This window comes from Schistocerca americana, chromosome 4 (assembly GCF_021461395.2).
Source record: "Schistocerca americana isolate TAMUIC-IGC-003095 chromosome 4, iqSchAmer2.1, whole genome shotgun sequence".
Taxonomy (NCBI): Eukaryota; Metazoa; Arthropoda; class Insecta; order Orthoptera; family Acrididae; genus Schistocerca; species Schistocerca americana.
Window position 1 is genome coordinate 98,297,643 of NC_060122.1, and position 17,774 is coordinate 98,315,416.

The following is a 17,774-nucleotide window of genomic DNA, read 5'->3' on the forward strand; positions in this document are numbered from 1 at the left end:
GCCGGTGGCAACACCTACAACGTGCTGACATGAGGAAACTTTCCAACCGATTTCTAATCCACAAACAGCAGTTGACCGGCGTTGCCTGGTGAAACGTTGTTGTGATGTCTCGTGTAAGGAGGAGAAACGTGTACCATCACGTTTCCGACTTTGATAAAGGTCGGTTTGTAGCCTATCGCGATTGCGGTTTAACGTATCGCGACATTGCTGCTCGCGTTGGTGGAAATCCAATGACTGTTAGCAGAATATGGAATCGGTGGGTTCAGGAGGGTAATACGGAACGCCGTGCTGGATTCCAACGGCCTCGTGTCATTAGCAGTCGAGATGACACGCATCTTATCCGCATGGCTGTAACGGATCGTGCAGCCACGTCTCGATCCCTGAGTCAACAGATGGGGCCGTTTGCAAGACAACAACTATCTGCACGAACAGTTCGACGACGTCTCCAGCAGCATGGACTATCAGCTCGGAGACCATGGCTGCGGTTACCCTTGACCCTGCGTCACAGACAGGAGCGCCTGCGATGGTGTACTCAACGACGAACCTGGGTGCACGAATAGCAAAACGTCATTTTTTCGAATGAATCCAGATTCTGTTTACAGCATTATGATGGTCGCATCCGTGTTTGGCGACATCGTGGTGATCACACATTGGAAGCGTGTATTCGTCATCGCCATACTAGCGTATCACCCGGCGTTATGGTATGGGGTACCATTGGTTACACGTCTCGGTCACCCCTTGTTCGCATTGACGGCACTTTGAACAGTGGACGTTACATTTGAGATGTGTTACGACCCGTGGCACTACCCTTCATTCGAACCCCTCGAAACCCTACATTGCAGCAGGATAATGCACGACCGCATTTTGCAGGTCCTGTACGGGCCTTTCTGGATACAGAAAATGTTCGACTGCTGAGCTGGCCAGCACATTCTCCAGATCTCTCACCAATTGAAAACGTCTGGTCCATGATGGCCGAGCAACTGACTCGTCACAATACGCCAGTCACTACTCTTGATGAACTGTGGTGTCGTGTTGAAGATGCATGGGCAGCTGTACCTGTACACGCCATCCAAGCTCTGTTTTTGACTCAATGCCCAGGCGTATCCAGGCCGTTATTACGGCCAGAGGTGGTTGTTCTGGGTACTGATTTCTCAGGATCTATGCACCCAAATTTCGTGAAAATGTAATCACATGTCAGTTCTAGTATACTGTATTTGTCCAATGAATACCCGTTTATCATTTGCATTTCTTCTTGGAGTAGCAATTTTAATGGTCAGTAGTGCAGAATGAGCATTTTGACATAAGATAGGCCACCTTAACATAACCCACCTTAGGAAATTGTATCATTATCAATACACACAGCCTGCCTCCAGAGCCGACCATAGTGGTATAGCGTTCCAACCACGTGGAAGACCGCAGAAAAGTTCTTATTAATCTAGAGAACATTTCAGGCTTATGGGGTGAATCAGAGTTCCTGATTGATGTGGAATCATACTCGCTTTTAGGTTTCCGAGCTAACAGCTCTACAGTAGCATTTCTTAAATTATACAGGATGTTTCAGTAAGAGCGAGTAAAAATGTAACAGTACATAGAGAATGCTCCACTGAACAATTTGAGGTAGGGAACCTGGGATCGGAAAGCCAGCGTAAGGAGATATGGAAGTAAACTTGTTTACCACTTTTTCTAGCATTACTGTTTTCCAGCTTATTTACAACTAACATGCGGACAAGTTTACACATATTGTGCTGTTTAATTACATGTACGTTCTTTATAATCTGCAAGGAAACGAGGAAGACGAGCCTGATTACTAGGAAGTCTGAATGGCCACCTGTACTTGAGCTTGAGCAAAGAGCTCTACCTGAGTTGTTGGAGAACGTACCATTGGCTGTTCGTGAGAGGATGTGAATACAACATGACGGTGCACCGCCTCACATTAGTGTGGATGTCCTCAACCATCGCAGTAATGTATTTCTTGGTCCCTGGATTGGAAGAGGAGGTCTTATTCCATGGCCTGCGAGGTCACTTGAATCCCCTTACTTAGTACCTATGGGGATATCTAAAGTCGCTTGTGTATGAGGCCCCAGTAGATACGGAGATGGATTTAGTTGACAGAAGTGTAGCTGGCTGTGATGTGATTCGAAACACACCAGGAATATTTGTCAGGGGGAGACATAACCTTATTCGCCGATGTCATGTTTGCATTGAGTTCCATGGCCGTCAGTTTCGACACACTTCGTACGACACAGTATAAATGGTACGCTCATTGTGTCAATGATGGTATTTGCAGTTAATTGTATCTAATGTAAATAAAAAAATACACAGTAGTGTTATTTTATTCCTATTATATCCTTAAGCTGGCTTCTCCAACACCAGGTTCCCTACCTCAGATTGTTCAGTGGAGCATCCTCTACGTCCTGTTTAAATATTGCACCCTCTTACGGAAACACCGTGTAGATGGTAGTGAATTTGCATCAAAGGTTAACTGCATTTAGAGAAAATATATACAAGAATCACATGTTGATCGCCACTCATATTTGGGTTAGCAGTTCATGAAAATGCTAATTTAGTCTGTGAATCCACACCACTCTGTGTCCTAGATGATGTCCGACACGTATCATCGGCGTGAGGTGGGCCAGGTGAGATCATGCAAAGCGAACACTACCACATTTCCTTCTGCAATTTCACCCCGCTCTCTCGACTTCCTTTCACGTCTCCCTCGCCAGCTCCCCAAATGCGGTTCTTTTAGCTTGCTCGATTCCGTGTGGATTAGGGAATGCCTCGTGGTTCAGTTGGACGACCCAGTTTCCCTCAGCGACAATGGATCAATCTGCTCTAGATCCTGCTGGTACTTTTGAAGACGAATTTATGTAGTGCATCATCGGAACCCATCCAGTGATCCAACTTGTATAAAATCCCTGTGTATGGGATCCAAGCAGGAGGAAAAACCAGTAAAATCAGCATACTTCAGTTATTAAATTCCATTTTGAAAGTTTCGGCTTAGCGTAGATAATTGTCAACTTTTACTGAACAAATATCGTATTATATTAGCTCGGCAGAATCTCTAGCTATTAGAAAATTTATTAGACCTATCATCTTAAAATAATTTCATTATTACCTCGGAAATATTAATTATTATGCGCAATGTAGTCCCAAAGTGGTCGCTGTTGGGTACCATTTGTACCAACTGTGGTAAGAAGTAAACAAATGTTTGTCGCCATCCACTAGTGATTACACTCTTCAGCATTTTAAGAATGCGCCGAAATCGGTGCTTTGTTTCGCTTCTTGTACCACGAATTGCGGCATGACCTAAGTATCGTCTTCACCTATGAGGATAACAGTTGTAACACCCAATGTATTGCTTGATTGAAATTTACGTGTGTTCGCCCCTGGCAAACAACTTACAGAGAAATCGGGAGTGGAAATGTACGCAAGAATGGATAACGCTAGATTTCAATGTCGCCCTGTCACTCCTAATTAATCTGTGGTGATAGTGTCGACGATAAATCACACCTACTTTTAATTCCATACATGAACCATAACGAACACTTAGGGAGTTCAATGATATCAGACAATTACACAGAAATAAAATAATGCAAAAGGGAGAATTCAGGATCAAATTACTGAAACTAAAAGCTCTACTGAATCACAATAAATTTATTGTCAACTTCAGATCAGTGCTGAATAAATAAAAGAAAGAAACCATTTACAAACTACCCCAATAGCTGGGATTGGCAGTGAACTGTGTCAAAATCAGTACAAAACGCGATCTCTTATAAATTGGCTGGCCGACTGACATCGACACAAGACGTAAAATAAGAAGAATCACTACACCCCGAAGTATCGTGAAACCTCAGTGGAAACAGCAGTTGCAGGTGATACAGCAATTTAACGCTACTCCTAACGCAGGCCGAAGCGGGAGCGATCTCACCGTACTGCCGCTGCTGTGGCTGCGGTCTCCGGCAGGCGACGGCGCGGCCCTGCAGTCCGGGTGTGGCGCCTCGGAAGTTACACTCCTACAGTACTTGGACAACAGACCGCTGTCCGTAAACTTCTCAAATTGCGACAGTCTTCCCATCAGCAAAGACCTGAAACGGCTAACGTCCTCTCAGAACGATAGCCCAAGACGGAAGACCACTGCAGAGAGTCGAGCAAGATCGCTCTTACCCTCTGTTTTCCCCACCAAAACCTTACCGAGCCAATAAAATCCCTAGAAAGGCTCAAAATACCCAGTGTCCCAGTGCTGACCATGTACGGTCTGGGAATAGAACCATTTTCCATATTTCTTCCCTTTCTACCAAATTTCACAAGTAAAATTGTTAAATCTTTCGTGGCCACTTGTTCACAAACTGCCTATTGGCTTCTGTATCGGGGTCTTCGGCCAACGTTCATCTAATTATTTTACTGATGTTTCGCCAGCACGAGTGGCTGGCATTGTCAAAGCTTCACCCTCCATTGCCGGTGATGAATTGGAGCCGAGCTCGCGGCCGCAGACTATATGTCTTCTTCTTGGTCATTTCCGGTGCGGTTCTCCTCTTGCTACCTGCGACGGTCGTTCGCTGCAGTACGGGCAGCCAGGATCCGTTTACCTTAAGGCTTTCCTCTTTCTTGTTGAAACTGTTCGCGTGTTTTTGTATTTCTACAGCTTCTCTGAACAAGCGCATGTGATAGTGCTTCTCTACACCCACAACTTCCGTGTCGGCGAATTTTACGTGGTCGGTCTCACTCAGTGCGTGCTCTGCCACGGCCGATTTCTGCACCTGCCCCAACCTGCAATGTCCCTTGCAATGTCGTGAATATATCATATACCATGCACATGCGGAAAAGTTTATGTCGGAATGACTGGAAGATCATTCAACACCAGGATCAAAGAACATAAGCGACACTCCTTTCGTAGCGTCCAGCTATAGTCTCTGGAGCTGCAGCTTCCGGCCGCTGGCCGAGCGCTGTCCCCGGTACCTCGCATACAATGCATTTACGCAAAATCAGATAGTTACAAAATCGCATTAATTCTCCCTGTATTACATAGCCAGCTCTCCGATGCGTTTACACAGACATTTCATACACTGCAATCGAGAGTATTACGCCAACAAACAACAACTAGTTACGTACAAAGCGATTGCGCCACTGTTAGTCGTTTTTATTGACCTAAAGTGCTCGCAAAGTGATTATAGTCACGTTAAATGGACTCATGTAAGGGGCAAGACCGTTGCCACCTTACACAATGAGTCCAAAACTTGCGGCAGGGCAATAAAATTACTTTCAAATAGAAAAATAAGCTAGAACTATGGCATATACTCTTAGAGATTCCCTATCTATATGTACGAGGGTCACTCCAAAAGAAATGCACACTATTTTTGTAAAAATACAGTTTTCATTTTGCATGTGTGAAAGTTTTACAGTGTGTAGGTACATCCTTCCCGCGTGTTTTCAAACTTAGTTCAACCTGTTCCCGTGAGTGGCGCCGTCACGGCATGTCTTCAAGATGGCTGCTACAATTGACGTTCGTCAGAAGCAAAATGCTGTCATAGAATTCCTGTGCTGTGAAAACGAGACGGTGGGAAACACCCACAAGAGGCTCAAAAAGGTGTATGGAGATGCTGATGTCGATCGCAGTACAGTTAGTCGGTGGGCAAGCAGGTTACGTGATGAAAGTGGGCACGAAAATATTGAGGATTGTCCTCGCAGCGGCAGGCCTCGTACTGCACACACTCCAGACAATGTGCAGAGAGTTAACGAATTGGTGACTGCTGACAGACGCATCACATTGAACGAATTGTCACGCTACGTTGGGATAGAGGAAGGAAGTGTTTGCAGAACACTGAAAGTGTTGGCGTTAAAAAAGGTTTGTGCCAGGTCGGTTCCCACGATGTTGACAGTGTCTCACAAAGAAACAAGAAAAACGGTATACAGCGAACTTTTGGAACAGTACGAGAATGGTGGAGATGAATTTCTTGGAAGAATTGTGACAGGTGATGAAACAAGGCTCCATCATTTTCCACCAGAAACGAAGAGGCAATCGATGGAGTGGGATCGTGCAAATTCACCGAAGAAAAAAAATTCAAAACCACACCTTCTGCTTGAAAAGTTATGGCTACGGTGTTTTTCGATTCCGAAGGACTCTTGCTTGTCGTCATCATGCCAAGTGGAACCAGCATAAATTCTGATGCATATGTGACGACACTGAAGAAATTTCAAGCTCGACTGAGTCGTGTTTGACCACATCGGCAAAAGCAGGATGTTGCACGACAATGCACGGCCACATGTCAGTCAAAAAACCATGGAAGCGATCAGAAAACTCGGATGGACAACACTGAAACACCCGCCTTACAGTCCTGACCTGGCTCCATGTGACTATCATCTCTTTGGGAAACTGAAAGACTCTCTTCGTGGAACAAGGTTTGAAGATGAGGACTCCCTTGTGCACGCTGCCAAACAGTGGCTCCAACAGGTTGGTTCAGAATTTTACCGTGCGGGTATACTGGCGCTGGTTCCAAGATGGCGTAAGGCGGTTCAGAGGGATGGAAATTATGAGGAGAAATGAAAATATTGTTCCTACAGGATATATCTACACACTGTAAAACTTTCAAACATGTAGAATAAACGATCGATTAAAAAAAAATAGTGTGCATTTCTTTTGAAGTTACCCTCGTATATAGCACGTAGTAAGGCGTTTTAATGGTAGTTACCAGAGGCGATAGCACAGTGACTCAACATTTTTTATCTACAAAACATATATCTCGTAGCATTGGTACCGATCCACTGCCATATCATCCATCGTCAGCGGCGTCATTGGAGGCGATATGTAGGGTCGTGGGAACAGGTCAACGCTCTCCCTCCTCTTGTCAGCGTTCGCGACCTGCAGCCGCCATTTCTCGGTAATATAGCTCCTGAATCAGGATAACGTGGCTGAGTGCATCCCATTAGAGCCCTCCCACGAAGGAAAAACTCTTGGTAGTACCGGGAATGGAACCCGGTTGCTCCACGTAGCAACTTACACTGCGAAACAAAATAAAGTCTCACTTCTTCAGCAACCCCTAATTCACCCCGTTGCAACACATATGTTTGAAATTTGTCTCAAACGTGCCTACAACTTTCCTCTGTAATACTGCAAAGCTGTGGTGGCCTGTGACGTCACCTTCGGGTTGTACGATGCTTCAAACAGCAAGGTGTTGACACATGCGAAAAAAGACCACGGGGCGGCAGTTCATGTGAAGCGCAATGTGGGTTAAACACGGCACATTGGCACCAAATTTCACCAAAATTCTGCCCGGTGCTACCGTGGACGTATGACACGGTGAGAAGGTCGCCACAGACCCTCTCACCCACATTTCGCCCCTTCTTTTGACGTCTCTGAGATGGAGGGCAGAAGGCTACCAAAATGGTACTGAAACAGAGGATGACAGACTAAAGGCCGAAATACTAAATTTCTTTTTCTAAAGCTGTTTCGCAGTTCCTTCTCTAGATTGTCGCACAGAAGACAAAATGGTAGATATCGAAATAGATGACAGAGGGATAGAAAAACAATTAAAATTGCTCAAAAGAGGAAAGGCCGCTGGAGCTGATGGGATACCAGTTCGATTTTACACAGAGTACGCTATGGAACTTGCCCCCTTCTTGCAGCGGTGTACCGTAGGTCTCTAGAAGAGCGTAGCGTTCCAAAAGATTGGAAAAGGGCACAGGTCACCCCCGTTTTCAAGAAGGGACGTCGAACAGATGTGCAGAACTATAGACCTATATCTCTAACGTCGATCGGTTGTAGAATTTTGGAGCACGTATTATGTTCGAGTATAATGACTTTTCTGGAGACTAGAAATCTACTCTGTAGAAAACAGCATGGGTTTCGAAAAAGACGATCGTGTGAAACCCAGCTCGCCCTTTTCGTCCACGAGACTCAGAGGGTCATAGACATGGGTTCCCAGATAGATGCCGTGTTTCTTGACTTCCTCAAGGCGTTCGATACAGTTCCCCACAGTCGTTTAATGAACAAAGTAAGAGCATATGGAATATCAGGCCAATTGTGTGATTGGATAGAAGAGTTCCTAAATAACAGAATGGAGCATGTCATTCTCAATGGAGAGAAGTCTTCCGAAGTATGAGTGGTTTCAGGTGAGCCGCAGGGGAGTGTCGTAGGACCGTTGCTATTCACAATATACATAAATGACCTTGTGGATAACATCGGAAGTTCACTGAGGCTTTTTGCGGATGATGCTGTAGTATATCGAGAGGTTGCAACAATGGAAAATTGTACTGAAATGCAGGAGGATCTGCAGCGAATTGACGCATGGTGCAGGGAATGGCAATTGAATGTCAATGTAGACAAGTGTAATGTGCTGCGAATACATAGAGATAAAGATCCTTCATCATTTAACTACAATATAGCAGGTCAGCAACTGGAAGCAGTTAATTCCATAAATTATCTGGGAGTAGGCATTAGGAGTGATTTAAAACGGAAAAGCAGATGCCAGATTGAGATTCATTGGTAGAATCCTCAGGAAATGCAATCCGAAAACAAAGGAAGTAGGTTACAGTACACTTGTTCGCCCACTGCTTGAATACTGCTGAGCAGTGTGGGATCCGTTCCAGATAGGGTTGATAGAAGAGATAGAGAAGGTGCAACGGAGAGGAGCGCGCTTCATTACATGATAATTTAGTAATCTCGAAAGCACTATGGAGATGTTAGATAAACTCCAGTGTAAGACTCTGCAAGGGAGACGCTCAGTAGCTCGGTACGGGCTTTTGTTGAAGTTTCGAGAACATACCTTCACCGAGGAGTCAAGCAGTATATTGCTCCCTCCTACGTATATCTCGCGAAGAGACCATGAGGATAAAATCAGAGAGATTAGAGCCCATACAGAGGCGTACCGACAATCTTTCTTTCCACGAACGACACGAGACAGGAACAGAAGGGAGATCCGATAGAGGTACTCAAAGTACCCTCCGCCACACCCTACCAGGTGACTTGAGGAGTATGGATGTAGATGTTGATGTAGATCGTCATTGAATGTGATCCCACCCATTTGGTGTGCAGCACCAGCACGATGTTTGCTCTCGTGCACATATTGGAACCACTAGGGACAGTTCAAAACCGTTCAACGAAACCTCAATGTAATCCGAAGCAGCAAATGGTAGTTTAGTTTTTTCAGCCCTCCTGGTTTTCATCCTCATGTGGCGTGATCACGTGGGAGTGTAGCATTAACATGTACATTAATAAACAGCAAAGGGTCCCTCTAAAACCCCAGGAGTTCGGCAACAGCCTCGGTGACACCTACACAACTTGGTTGTGCAAGTTAGAAATGTACCTTCAGAAATACCGACACCAAATCGGCCCAGCACCTGCTCTAGCGCCTGGGGGTTAGGCAACCCCTTCGAAACATCTTGGGTGGCGTTTGCTGATCTTCAGGCGCTAGTGTAACCGCCTGGTTCAGTGTCGAAGTTTCTGAAGGTTGTCAAGGACATCTTTCTGTTGCTCATTGCACTGCGACCAGATGCTTTCACCCACGAAATGTGTGGGAACCAACGCCCAGGGGAAAGAGGTGGTTTCGTTGACTGAGGCGTTTCCGGTCGATTCTCAGCAGCAGTGTGTCTGGAATGTTTTCCTCTCCCACCCATAAGAAAACGCTAGATTTCGAGACTGGGTGCCGCAATTCTACCCTTTATCGCAGAGACGTAAAAAGAAGTGTCGAAATGTGGGTAAGAGGGGCTGTGGCGACCTTCTCATTGTGTGACACGCCCACAGTGACGGTGGACAGAGTCGTGAAAAAGTTTTCTGGCAACGTGGCATAATTAACTCACCTTACAGCTCACATGAACTTCTGAGGTGTGGCCTTTCTTTCGCACGTGCCGTCACCTCGCTGTTCGAAGCGTCGCCGATTCCGTGCGTGACGTCATCATTTGTTGCAGGTCGTGGTTGACGTTTCACACGTGGCTGAACACTTCCTGTTTCCTTAAATAACGTAACTATCCGGCGAACGGTCCGGACACTAGGATGATGTCATCCATGATACCGAGCAGCATACATAGCACACGCCCATTGGGCATTTTGATCACAATAGCCATACGTCAACACGATATCGACGTTTTCCGCAATTGGTAAACGGTCCATTTTAACACGGGTAATGTATCACGAAGCAAATACCGTCCGCACTGGCGGAATGTTACGTGATACCACGTACTTATACGTTTGTAACTATTACAGCGCCATCTATCACAAAGCGAAAAAAGTGGTCCAACTAAAACATTCATATTTCTTTACGTACTACACGAATATGTAATAAAAAATGGGGGCTCCTATTTAAAAAAAACGCTGTTGATATCCGTTTGACCTATGGCAGCGCCATCTAGCGGGCCAACCATAGCGCCATTTGGTTTCCCCCTTCAGGCTAGACGAGTTTCGTTCTTTGTAGTTTTTTCGTTTGATGTTTATTTCGTGAGATATTTGGCCCGGTCACTATCAATGTACCACCCTGTATAGTGTTTCTGAGTTAGATACGATGATTGAAGTCTTTTCTTGTCTGATGGACGTTGTAATTCTTTGCGATCAATGTGTGTAGTAGGCCTATATCTACGAAAGCGTCAGTCCAAATTATTGAAGAAGAGTCGAAGTTGTTGTATGACATTCCCTTCCAATATAAATAGTGCAAGCAGGTGAAGCGGTTTCAGATTTCTGAATCCAACTGCCATAGCTGAGTAAACTAAGAAGAAAACTAAGGGCAGAACAATAGCCAATCTTTATTGATCAAAGTAAGTCAAATCTGAACTCTGAAATTCAACGGAAACACTGTAGGATGGACAACCCAATAAACAGATCTCTCAAGCAGGTTACCGTCGATCTTTCCGACGTAATTCGTGTCGCAGACTTTAAATGATTGCTGACATCTACTGACGTTTGTCATGTCAGAAATGATGCCAATATCGAGCACCTGCAATGTGCATTAAGAACTTGGAGGGAAGTTTTGTCCACTGAGATGTGTCTGTTTTCTGCATGTCTTATAGTCTTTTGTAATCTTCCTCTGATATCCCTGAAATACTTAGGAATATCTCTGTATTTGAATGTGGCATAAAAATACATTGGACAACAGAATTAAAATACTTTTACGGCACATCGTAATTGTCTACAATTGCAAACGCGTGAGTTTGGAATTTGGGTCAAAAGTGCCTACAAACTACCCCTGTAACCAGTAGCAGACAAATTCCGCGAGAATCGGGAATCTCAAAAATGTCGGTGTTGTGAATGCTACATCAACATCGATTGCACCCATACCATATTTCTACGCACCAGAAATTGCATGGCGACGACTTTGAACGTCGTGTACAGTTCTGCCACTGGGCACAAGAGAAATTACGGGACAATGACAGATTTTTTGCACGCGTTCTATTTAGCGACGAAGCGTCATTCACCAACAGCGGTAACGTAAACCTTCATAAACTGCACTATTGGGCAACGGAAAATCCACTTTGGCTGCTACAAGTGGAACATCAGCGACCTTGGCGGGTTAATGTATGGTGCGGCATTATGGGAGGAAGGATAATTGGCCCCCATTTTATCGCAATCTAAATGGTGCAATGTATGCTGATTTCCTACGTAATGTTCTACCGATGTTACTACTAGATGTTTCACTGCATGACAGAATGGCGATGTAATTCCAACATAATGGATGTCCGGCACATAGCTCGCGTGCAGTTGAAGCGGTATTGAATAGCATATTTCATGACAGGTGGATTGGTCTTCGAAGCACCATCCGTGGCCTCCACGTTTATCGGATCTAACGTCCCCGGATTTCTTTCTGTGGGGAAAGCTGAAGATTATTTGCTATCGTGATCCACCAACAACGCCTGACAACATGCGTCAACGCATTGTCAATGCATGTGCGAACATTACGGAAGGCAAACTACTCGCTGTTGAGAGGAATGTCGTTTCACGTATTGCCAAATGCACTGAGGTTGACACACGTCATTTTGAGCATTTATTGCATTAATGTGGAATTTACAGATAATCAAGCTGTAAAAGCATGCGTTCTCAGAAATGATAAGTTCACAAAGGTACATGTATCACATTGGAACAACCGAAATAAAATGTTCAAACGTACCTACGTTCTGTATTTTAATTTAAAAAACCTACATGTGTTCAACTGTTCGTCTAAAATTGTGAGCCATATGTTTGTGACTATTACAGCGCCATCTATCACAAAGCGAAAAAGTGGTCCAACTAAAACATTCATATTTCTTTACGTACTACATGAATATGTAATAAAAATGGGTGTTCCTAGATGTTTTATGCCAATGTCCTGGACTGTGGGAATTTCTGTAGATGTTTCTTCGTATGTGTAGCTTTATTAGTAACTAATGTCTGTATTCCATTTTGTGGAAAAGAAATCCTTCCCATACGTGTCTGCGCACAAAGCATTTTGCGTAAAATAAACACCCTCCGTGTGTGTTTGCGCACTGCGTCACCAGTGATTTACAAGGCGTGCTGCGGAAGACTCATTGTCATTGTGAAACAACGTGTAGTTTTTTCGGGCAACGTAGTCGAGTACAGACAATGGGGACTCACCTGCAGACCATTTTATACGAGGGCAGTTCAATAAGTAATGCAACACATTTTTCTTCTGAAACAGGGGTTGTTTTATTCAGCATTGAAATACACCAGGTTATTCCCCAATCTTTTAGCTACACAACACTATTTTACAACGTAATCTCCATTCAATGCTACGGCCTTACGCCACCTTGAAATGAGGGCCTGTATGCCTGCACGGTACCATTCCACTGGTCGATGTCGGAGCCAACGTCGTACTGCATCAATAACTTCATCATCCGCGTAGTGCCTCCCACGGATTGCGTCCTTCATTGGGCCAAACATATGGAAATCCGACGGTGCGAGATCGGGGCTGTAGGGTGCATGAGAAAGAACAGTCCACTGAAGTTTTGTGAGCTCCTCTCGGGTGCGAAGACTTGTGTGAGGTCTTGCGTTGTCATGAAGAAGGAGAAGTTCGATCAGATTTTTGTGCCTACGAACACGCTGAAGCCGTTTCTTCAATTTATGAAGAGTAGCACAATACACTTCAGAGTTGATCGTTTGACCATGGGGAAGGACATCGATCAGAATAACCCCTTCAGCGTCCCAGAAGACTGTAACCATGACTTTACCGGCTGAGGGTATGGCTTTAAACTTTTTCTTGGTAGGGGAGTGGGTGTGGCGCCACTCCATTGATTGCCGTTTTGTTTCAGGTTCGAAGTGATGAACCCATGTTTCATCGCCTGTAACAATCTTTGACAAGAAATTGTCACCCTCAGCCACATGACGAGCAAGCAATTCCGCACAGATGGTTCTCCTTTGCTCTTTATGGTGTTCGGTTAGACAACGAGGGACCCAGCGGGAACAAACTCTTGAATATCCCAACTGGTGAACAATTGTGACAGCACTACCAACAGAGATGTCAAGTTGAGCACTGAGTTGTTTGATGGAGATCCGTCGATCATCTCGAACGAGTGTGTTCGCACGCTCCGCCATTGCAGGAGTCACAGCTGTGCACGGCCGGCCCGCACGCGGGAGATCAGACAGTCTTGCTTGACCTTGCGGCGATGATGACACACGCTTTGCCCAGCGACTCACCGTGCTTTTGTCCACTGCCAGATCACCGTAGACATTCTGCAAGCGCCTATGAATATCTGAGATGCCCTAGTTTTCCGCCAAAAGAAACTCGATCACTGGCCGTTGTTTGCAACGCACATCCGTTACAGACGCCATTTTAACAGCTCCGTACAGCGCTGCCACCTGTCGGAAGTCAATGAAACTATACGAGACGAAGCAGGAATGTTTGAAAATATTCCACAAGAAATTTCCGGTTTTTTTCAACCAAAATTGGCCGAGAAAAAAAATGTGTTGCATTATTTATTGAACTGCCCTCGTACTATTAAAATGTTATTTTTAATAACTTGCTATTTTAAAATCCTCTGCAACGGAGAAACTATTAGTTCCAGAGAAAAAATAATTAGGACCTTTTGTTGTAGGAGATGTACTTTCATTTCGTACTGATAAACGTTTTCACTAGAACTGGCAGTTTTCCAGTTATTCAAGAAAATGCCCGACGCTCACACGCCACAAGATGGGATTTTTAGTATGTCGTTCATGACACTTTCTCCTACCACTGTACAACAGTTTGCGACTACACGAATTTTTTCCCGTATTTGTTCTTTTTTTTGGTCTTCGTTGACTGGGCTATGAAGGCATTTGATAATTTCAATGATGATCCTTCCGTCGGATGGGGATGTTGAGCTCGGCGGCCTATTTGGTGCTGTTGGAGGGAAGTGGACTGTGTACCGACGCTGGATTTCACCCTCTCCATTCTCTCTCATCATCATCGTCATCATACAATGCAAACGTAGCACCTCATTATACCCACATCCATTACACTCTCCTACACTCCACAAATACACATACGACACAGCTCTCAATTATAACCAAGGGAACGGACCACCGTGTGCCAAAGTAATAATAAATGGCGGCTTGTAGCTAATGAGGATTAGTAAGAGAGAAAGTATTCAGTAGGAGGAAAATTTGGGTAGCTTTAGAATACAGCATTATGACCAGGAGAAGAAATGCGTAGCAAAGCGGTATGAAGCGACAGTAAAGTCTGGAAACAGTTACAGCAAGACCGATGGCCAGCTGGTGCAAGCATCACATAGTAACATAGGTGTGAGGTGTCTCAGAAATTTCCTGTCGCTCAAGTAGCTGAAACTGCCAACACCGCAAAATATGTCTGGCAGGGCTGTAATGTGACAACACTGCAGAATATGAAACTTCCTGGAAGATTAAAACTGTGTGCGGGACCGAGACTCGAACTCGGGACCTTTGCCTTTCTCGGGCAAGTGCTCTACCAACTGAGCTACCCAAGCACGACTCACGCCCCCTCCTCCGTCCGGCACACAGTTTTAATCTGCCAGGAAGTTTCATATCAGCGCACACTCCGCTGCACAGTGAATATCTCATTGCAGAATATGTTTGCCAAGCCTGTAATTATCGACTTTTTTCCACCAAAGGCAGAAAATGTTATAGATATTTCCTTTCATTTAGATGAAATATCCGAAACAGTTGTTACACACGATGTGGCAGTAAGCAACTTTTTTGTTTTTGTTTTCTGAGTGTGATAAGGTAATTTTAAGCGTAAATTACAACTGCTTTCATATCTCACTGTGCGAACAACTTCCCTCTCTGACGTAGCTGCTGCTGGTCACCTCGGCCTTATATCGCTGTTAGTGTACCACCGTGCTCGTTTCCTGAAGTTAATTCAGCTACAATCGTAGGTTCCAAACTTGCTGAAGAGATGGCATGTCAGCCTTTTCGTCGATAATGCAACGTCTGTGAACTACCACAACGAAATTCAGTAACAAAATCTTCAGAGTGATTCCGAATTTGACATACATTTGTCCTAGAATAGACAAGTGGCATTTGATAATTATCAGCCTTCTACGAGAATGTCACAACTAACAATAATTATCACTACATATGTATTATTAAGTTATTCACATGAGCTTATCTGTAGCTCATGGTGGAACTTTAAGAATGGAAGCACTTGATGTTCGCCACACAGAAGTTTCCTTTGGATTCTAAGAGTTGGAGCAACATTATTTTTTATGATAGCTCTTTGTTATATTCATATATTTCTGTATATCCATAACCTCTACAGTGTTATCTTTGTCTGCTTTTACAGGTATTGCCCCCTTTCCTGTAGTTTTCTTTGTTTACTTAATTGCCACTCCGTCTTTGTTATCTTCATGTTTGTTTCTATAGTTTGATTAAGCCGTTTTTCTCCTCATTCTGCTAAAAAACGTTCTGTTTCTATTACGATATTCCTAATGTATCATGTGTTGACTTGCTGCTGTTAATGTTATATTTAAGATCTTTCCTTAACAATTATGTTACATCTTCACTCAGTTCTATATCGGTGAAATCTATTATTCTTGAGTAACAAGTGTGCTAGAAATCTTGACTATGTATGTATGTATGTGTGTGTGTGTGTGTGTGTGTGTGTGTGTGTGTGTGTGTGTGCGTTTGTGTTTTTGTGTGTGTGTGAGAGAGAGAATGAGAGAGAGAGAAAGAGAGTTCTCTTCCAGTTGTTTTATCATGAACACATTTAATTTGCTTTTTCGTGTTTCTTGCTGTTTTGTTCACTTTTTCTTCATCTGTTTGTTCTGCCTTCCCACATATGTCATACGGCTGTAGGATTGTGCAGGAAAGTTGCTGTCTGTGAGTGCAACTTGTATAGTTTTTTTTGTCAAGGTTTTTATATATTGTTACCTAATTTCATTATTTATTCAAGATCTCTGTGCTTCGAACTTACTTTTGTGTGCTACTTGAAAATCATTGTTTAACTTTACATAAATGTAGGCCTAATTTGGCATCAAACAATAGTAGCACTTTACGTTGAATTTCAAATTGCTTTTACCCTGTGGAATAAGATGTGGGTCTTCTTATATATATTGTAGGTCTGCAATGGAAATGCTTTACAGGTAGTGATAATACTGTCAATACTTGGAGCCATTCTTCATCTATTGCAACATCAATTATCTGTCTAATGTAGACAAGAACAAATACTATCTGTCCTACCTTAAACTAACCTCAATTAGGCCTAAAATCAAACTAAGAAAGAGCTTTTTTAGCCAGTCAAGATGTCAGCTATATTTTTATAGAGTAGAACATTATGAGTTATCATCTTCTACTCTAAAGTGGTATTTGTTGAAGTCAATCATTACTGCTAAAAATTCCTTGAACAGTATTTACAATAAGCCATGCTACGTGTACATTACAAAAAACACTATCACTGAAATTCAATGTTCTTCACTTCGCATACAGTGACTTAACAGTGCTTAACTGTAGTATATAGTAGGTAAACAAACCATTTTACATTTTGCTCAGAAATACTTTCTAAAATCGCGCCACTTTCAGCAAACAAGGTATATATCATTGTTATAACTGTGGAAATGGTGGTAACATCAGATATTTTTTGTTGCAAAACGTTAAAATCGGAAGTAAAGCCAACCAGAGTGTTATGTTGGAGTTTCTTTGCGTCACCCAGCAGAGCCGCACACATATGTTTAGGCAGTTGCTTCTGGTAGCGTTGTGACGTATCAAATTCCGTGCACCACGTATCTGTCTCGCTACAGACCGAAATCCCTGACAGACTGACGGACGTCCATCCGTATTGAAAACAAAGACCAGCTCCAGTCACTGTGCCTCAGTGTCAGTTGTAAGGTGTGTACGAACTTAACTTTTTTTTTAAGTGATCTACTCCTGTAATCAGTGACTGTAGAGTCCTGAACCTTAAAGCTATGCGGTAAGTATTACTCCTATGCTGCAGAAAATAATTTGTGAACATTGCCTGACCCGTCCGTTTAATAGGACTGGTTACACAAACGCGCACTCACACCTCACATACACAATCCAGTACAACTGAAAATGGCCGTAGCATAGCTAGCATTTGAATTGTAAGCTGTAGATAATAATTCATCAAGGTAGAGATCCAAAACTGAACAATTGTTAGCGTTATACTTTATAGTGTCCAACTTTCTGAATAGGGGTTTTCCTCACCTGAGTAATCATTGAGTTTAAATGTGAAGGATAATTATGCCAACAGAATCAAGATAATTTGTGAATATCATTTCGAGCTACCATCACAGTATTATCGAGATCACTCTGCACGATGTTTAGCAAGCAGCAATTGTTTAAACAGCCTCGTTCAACCTATCTTGTCTGGATCTGTAGTCTAGTACATGCAAAG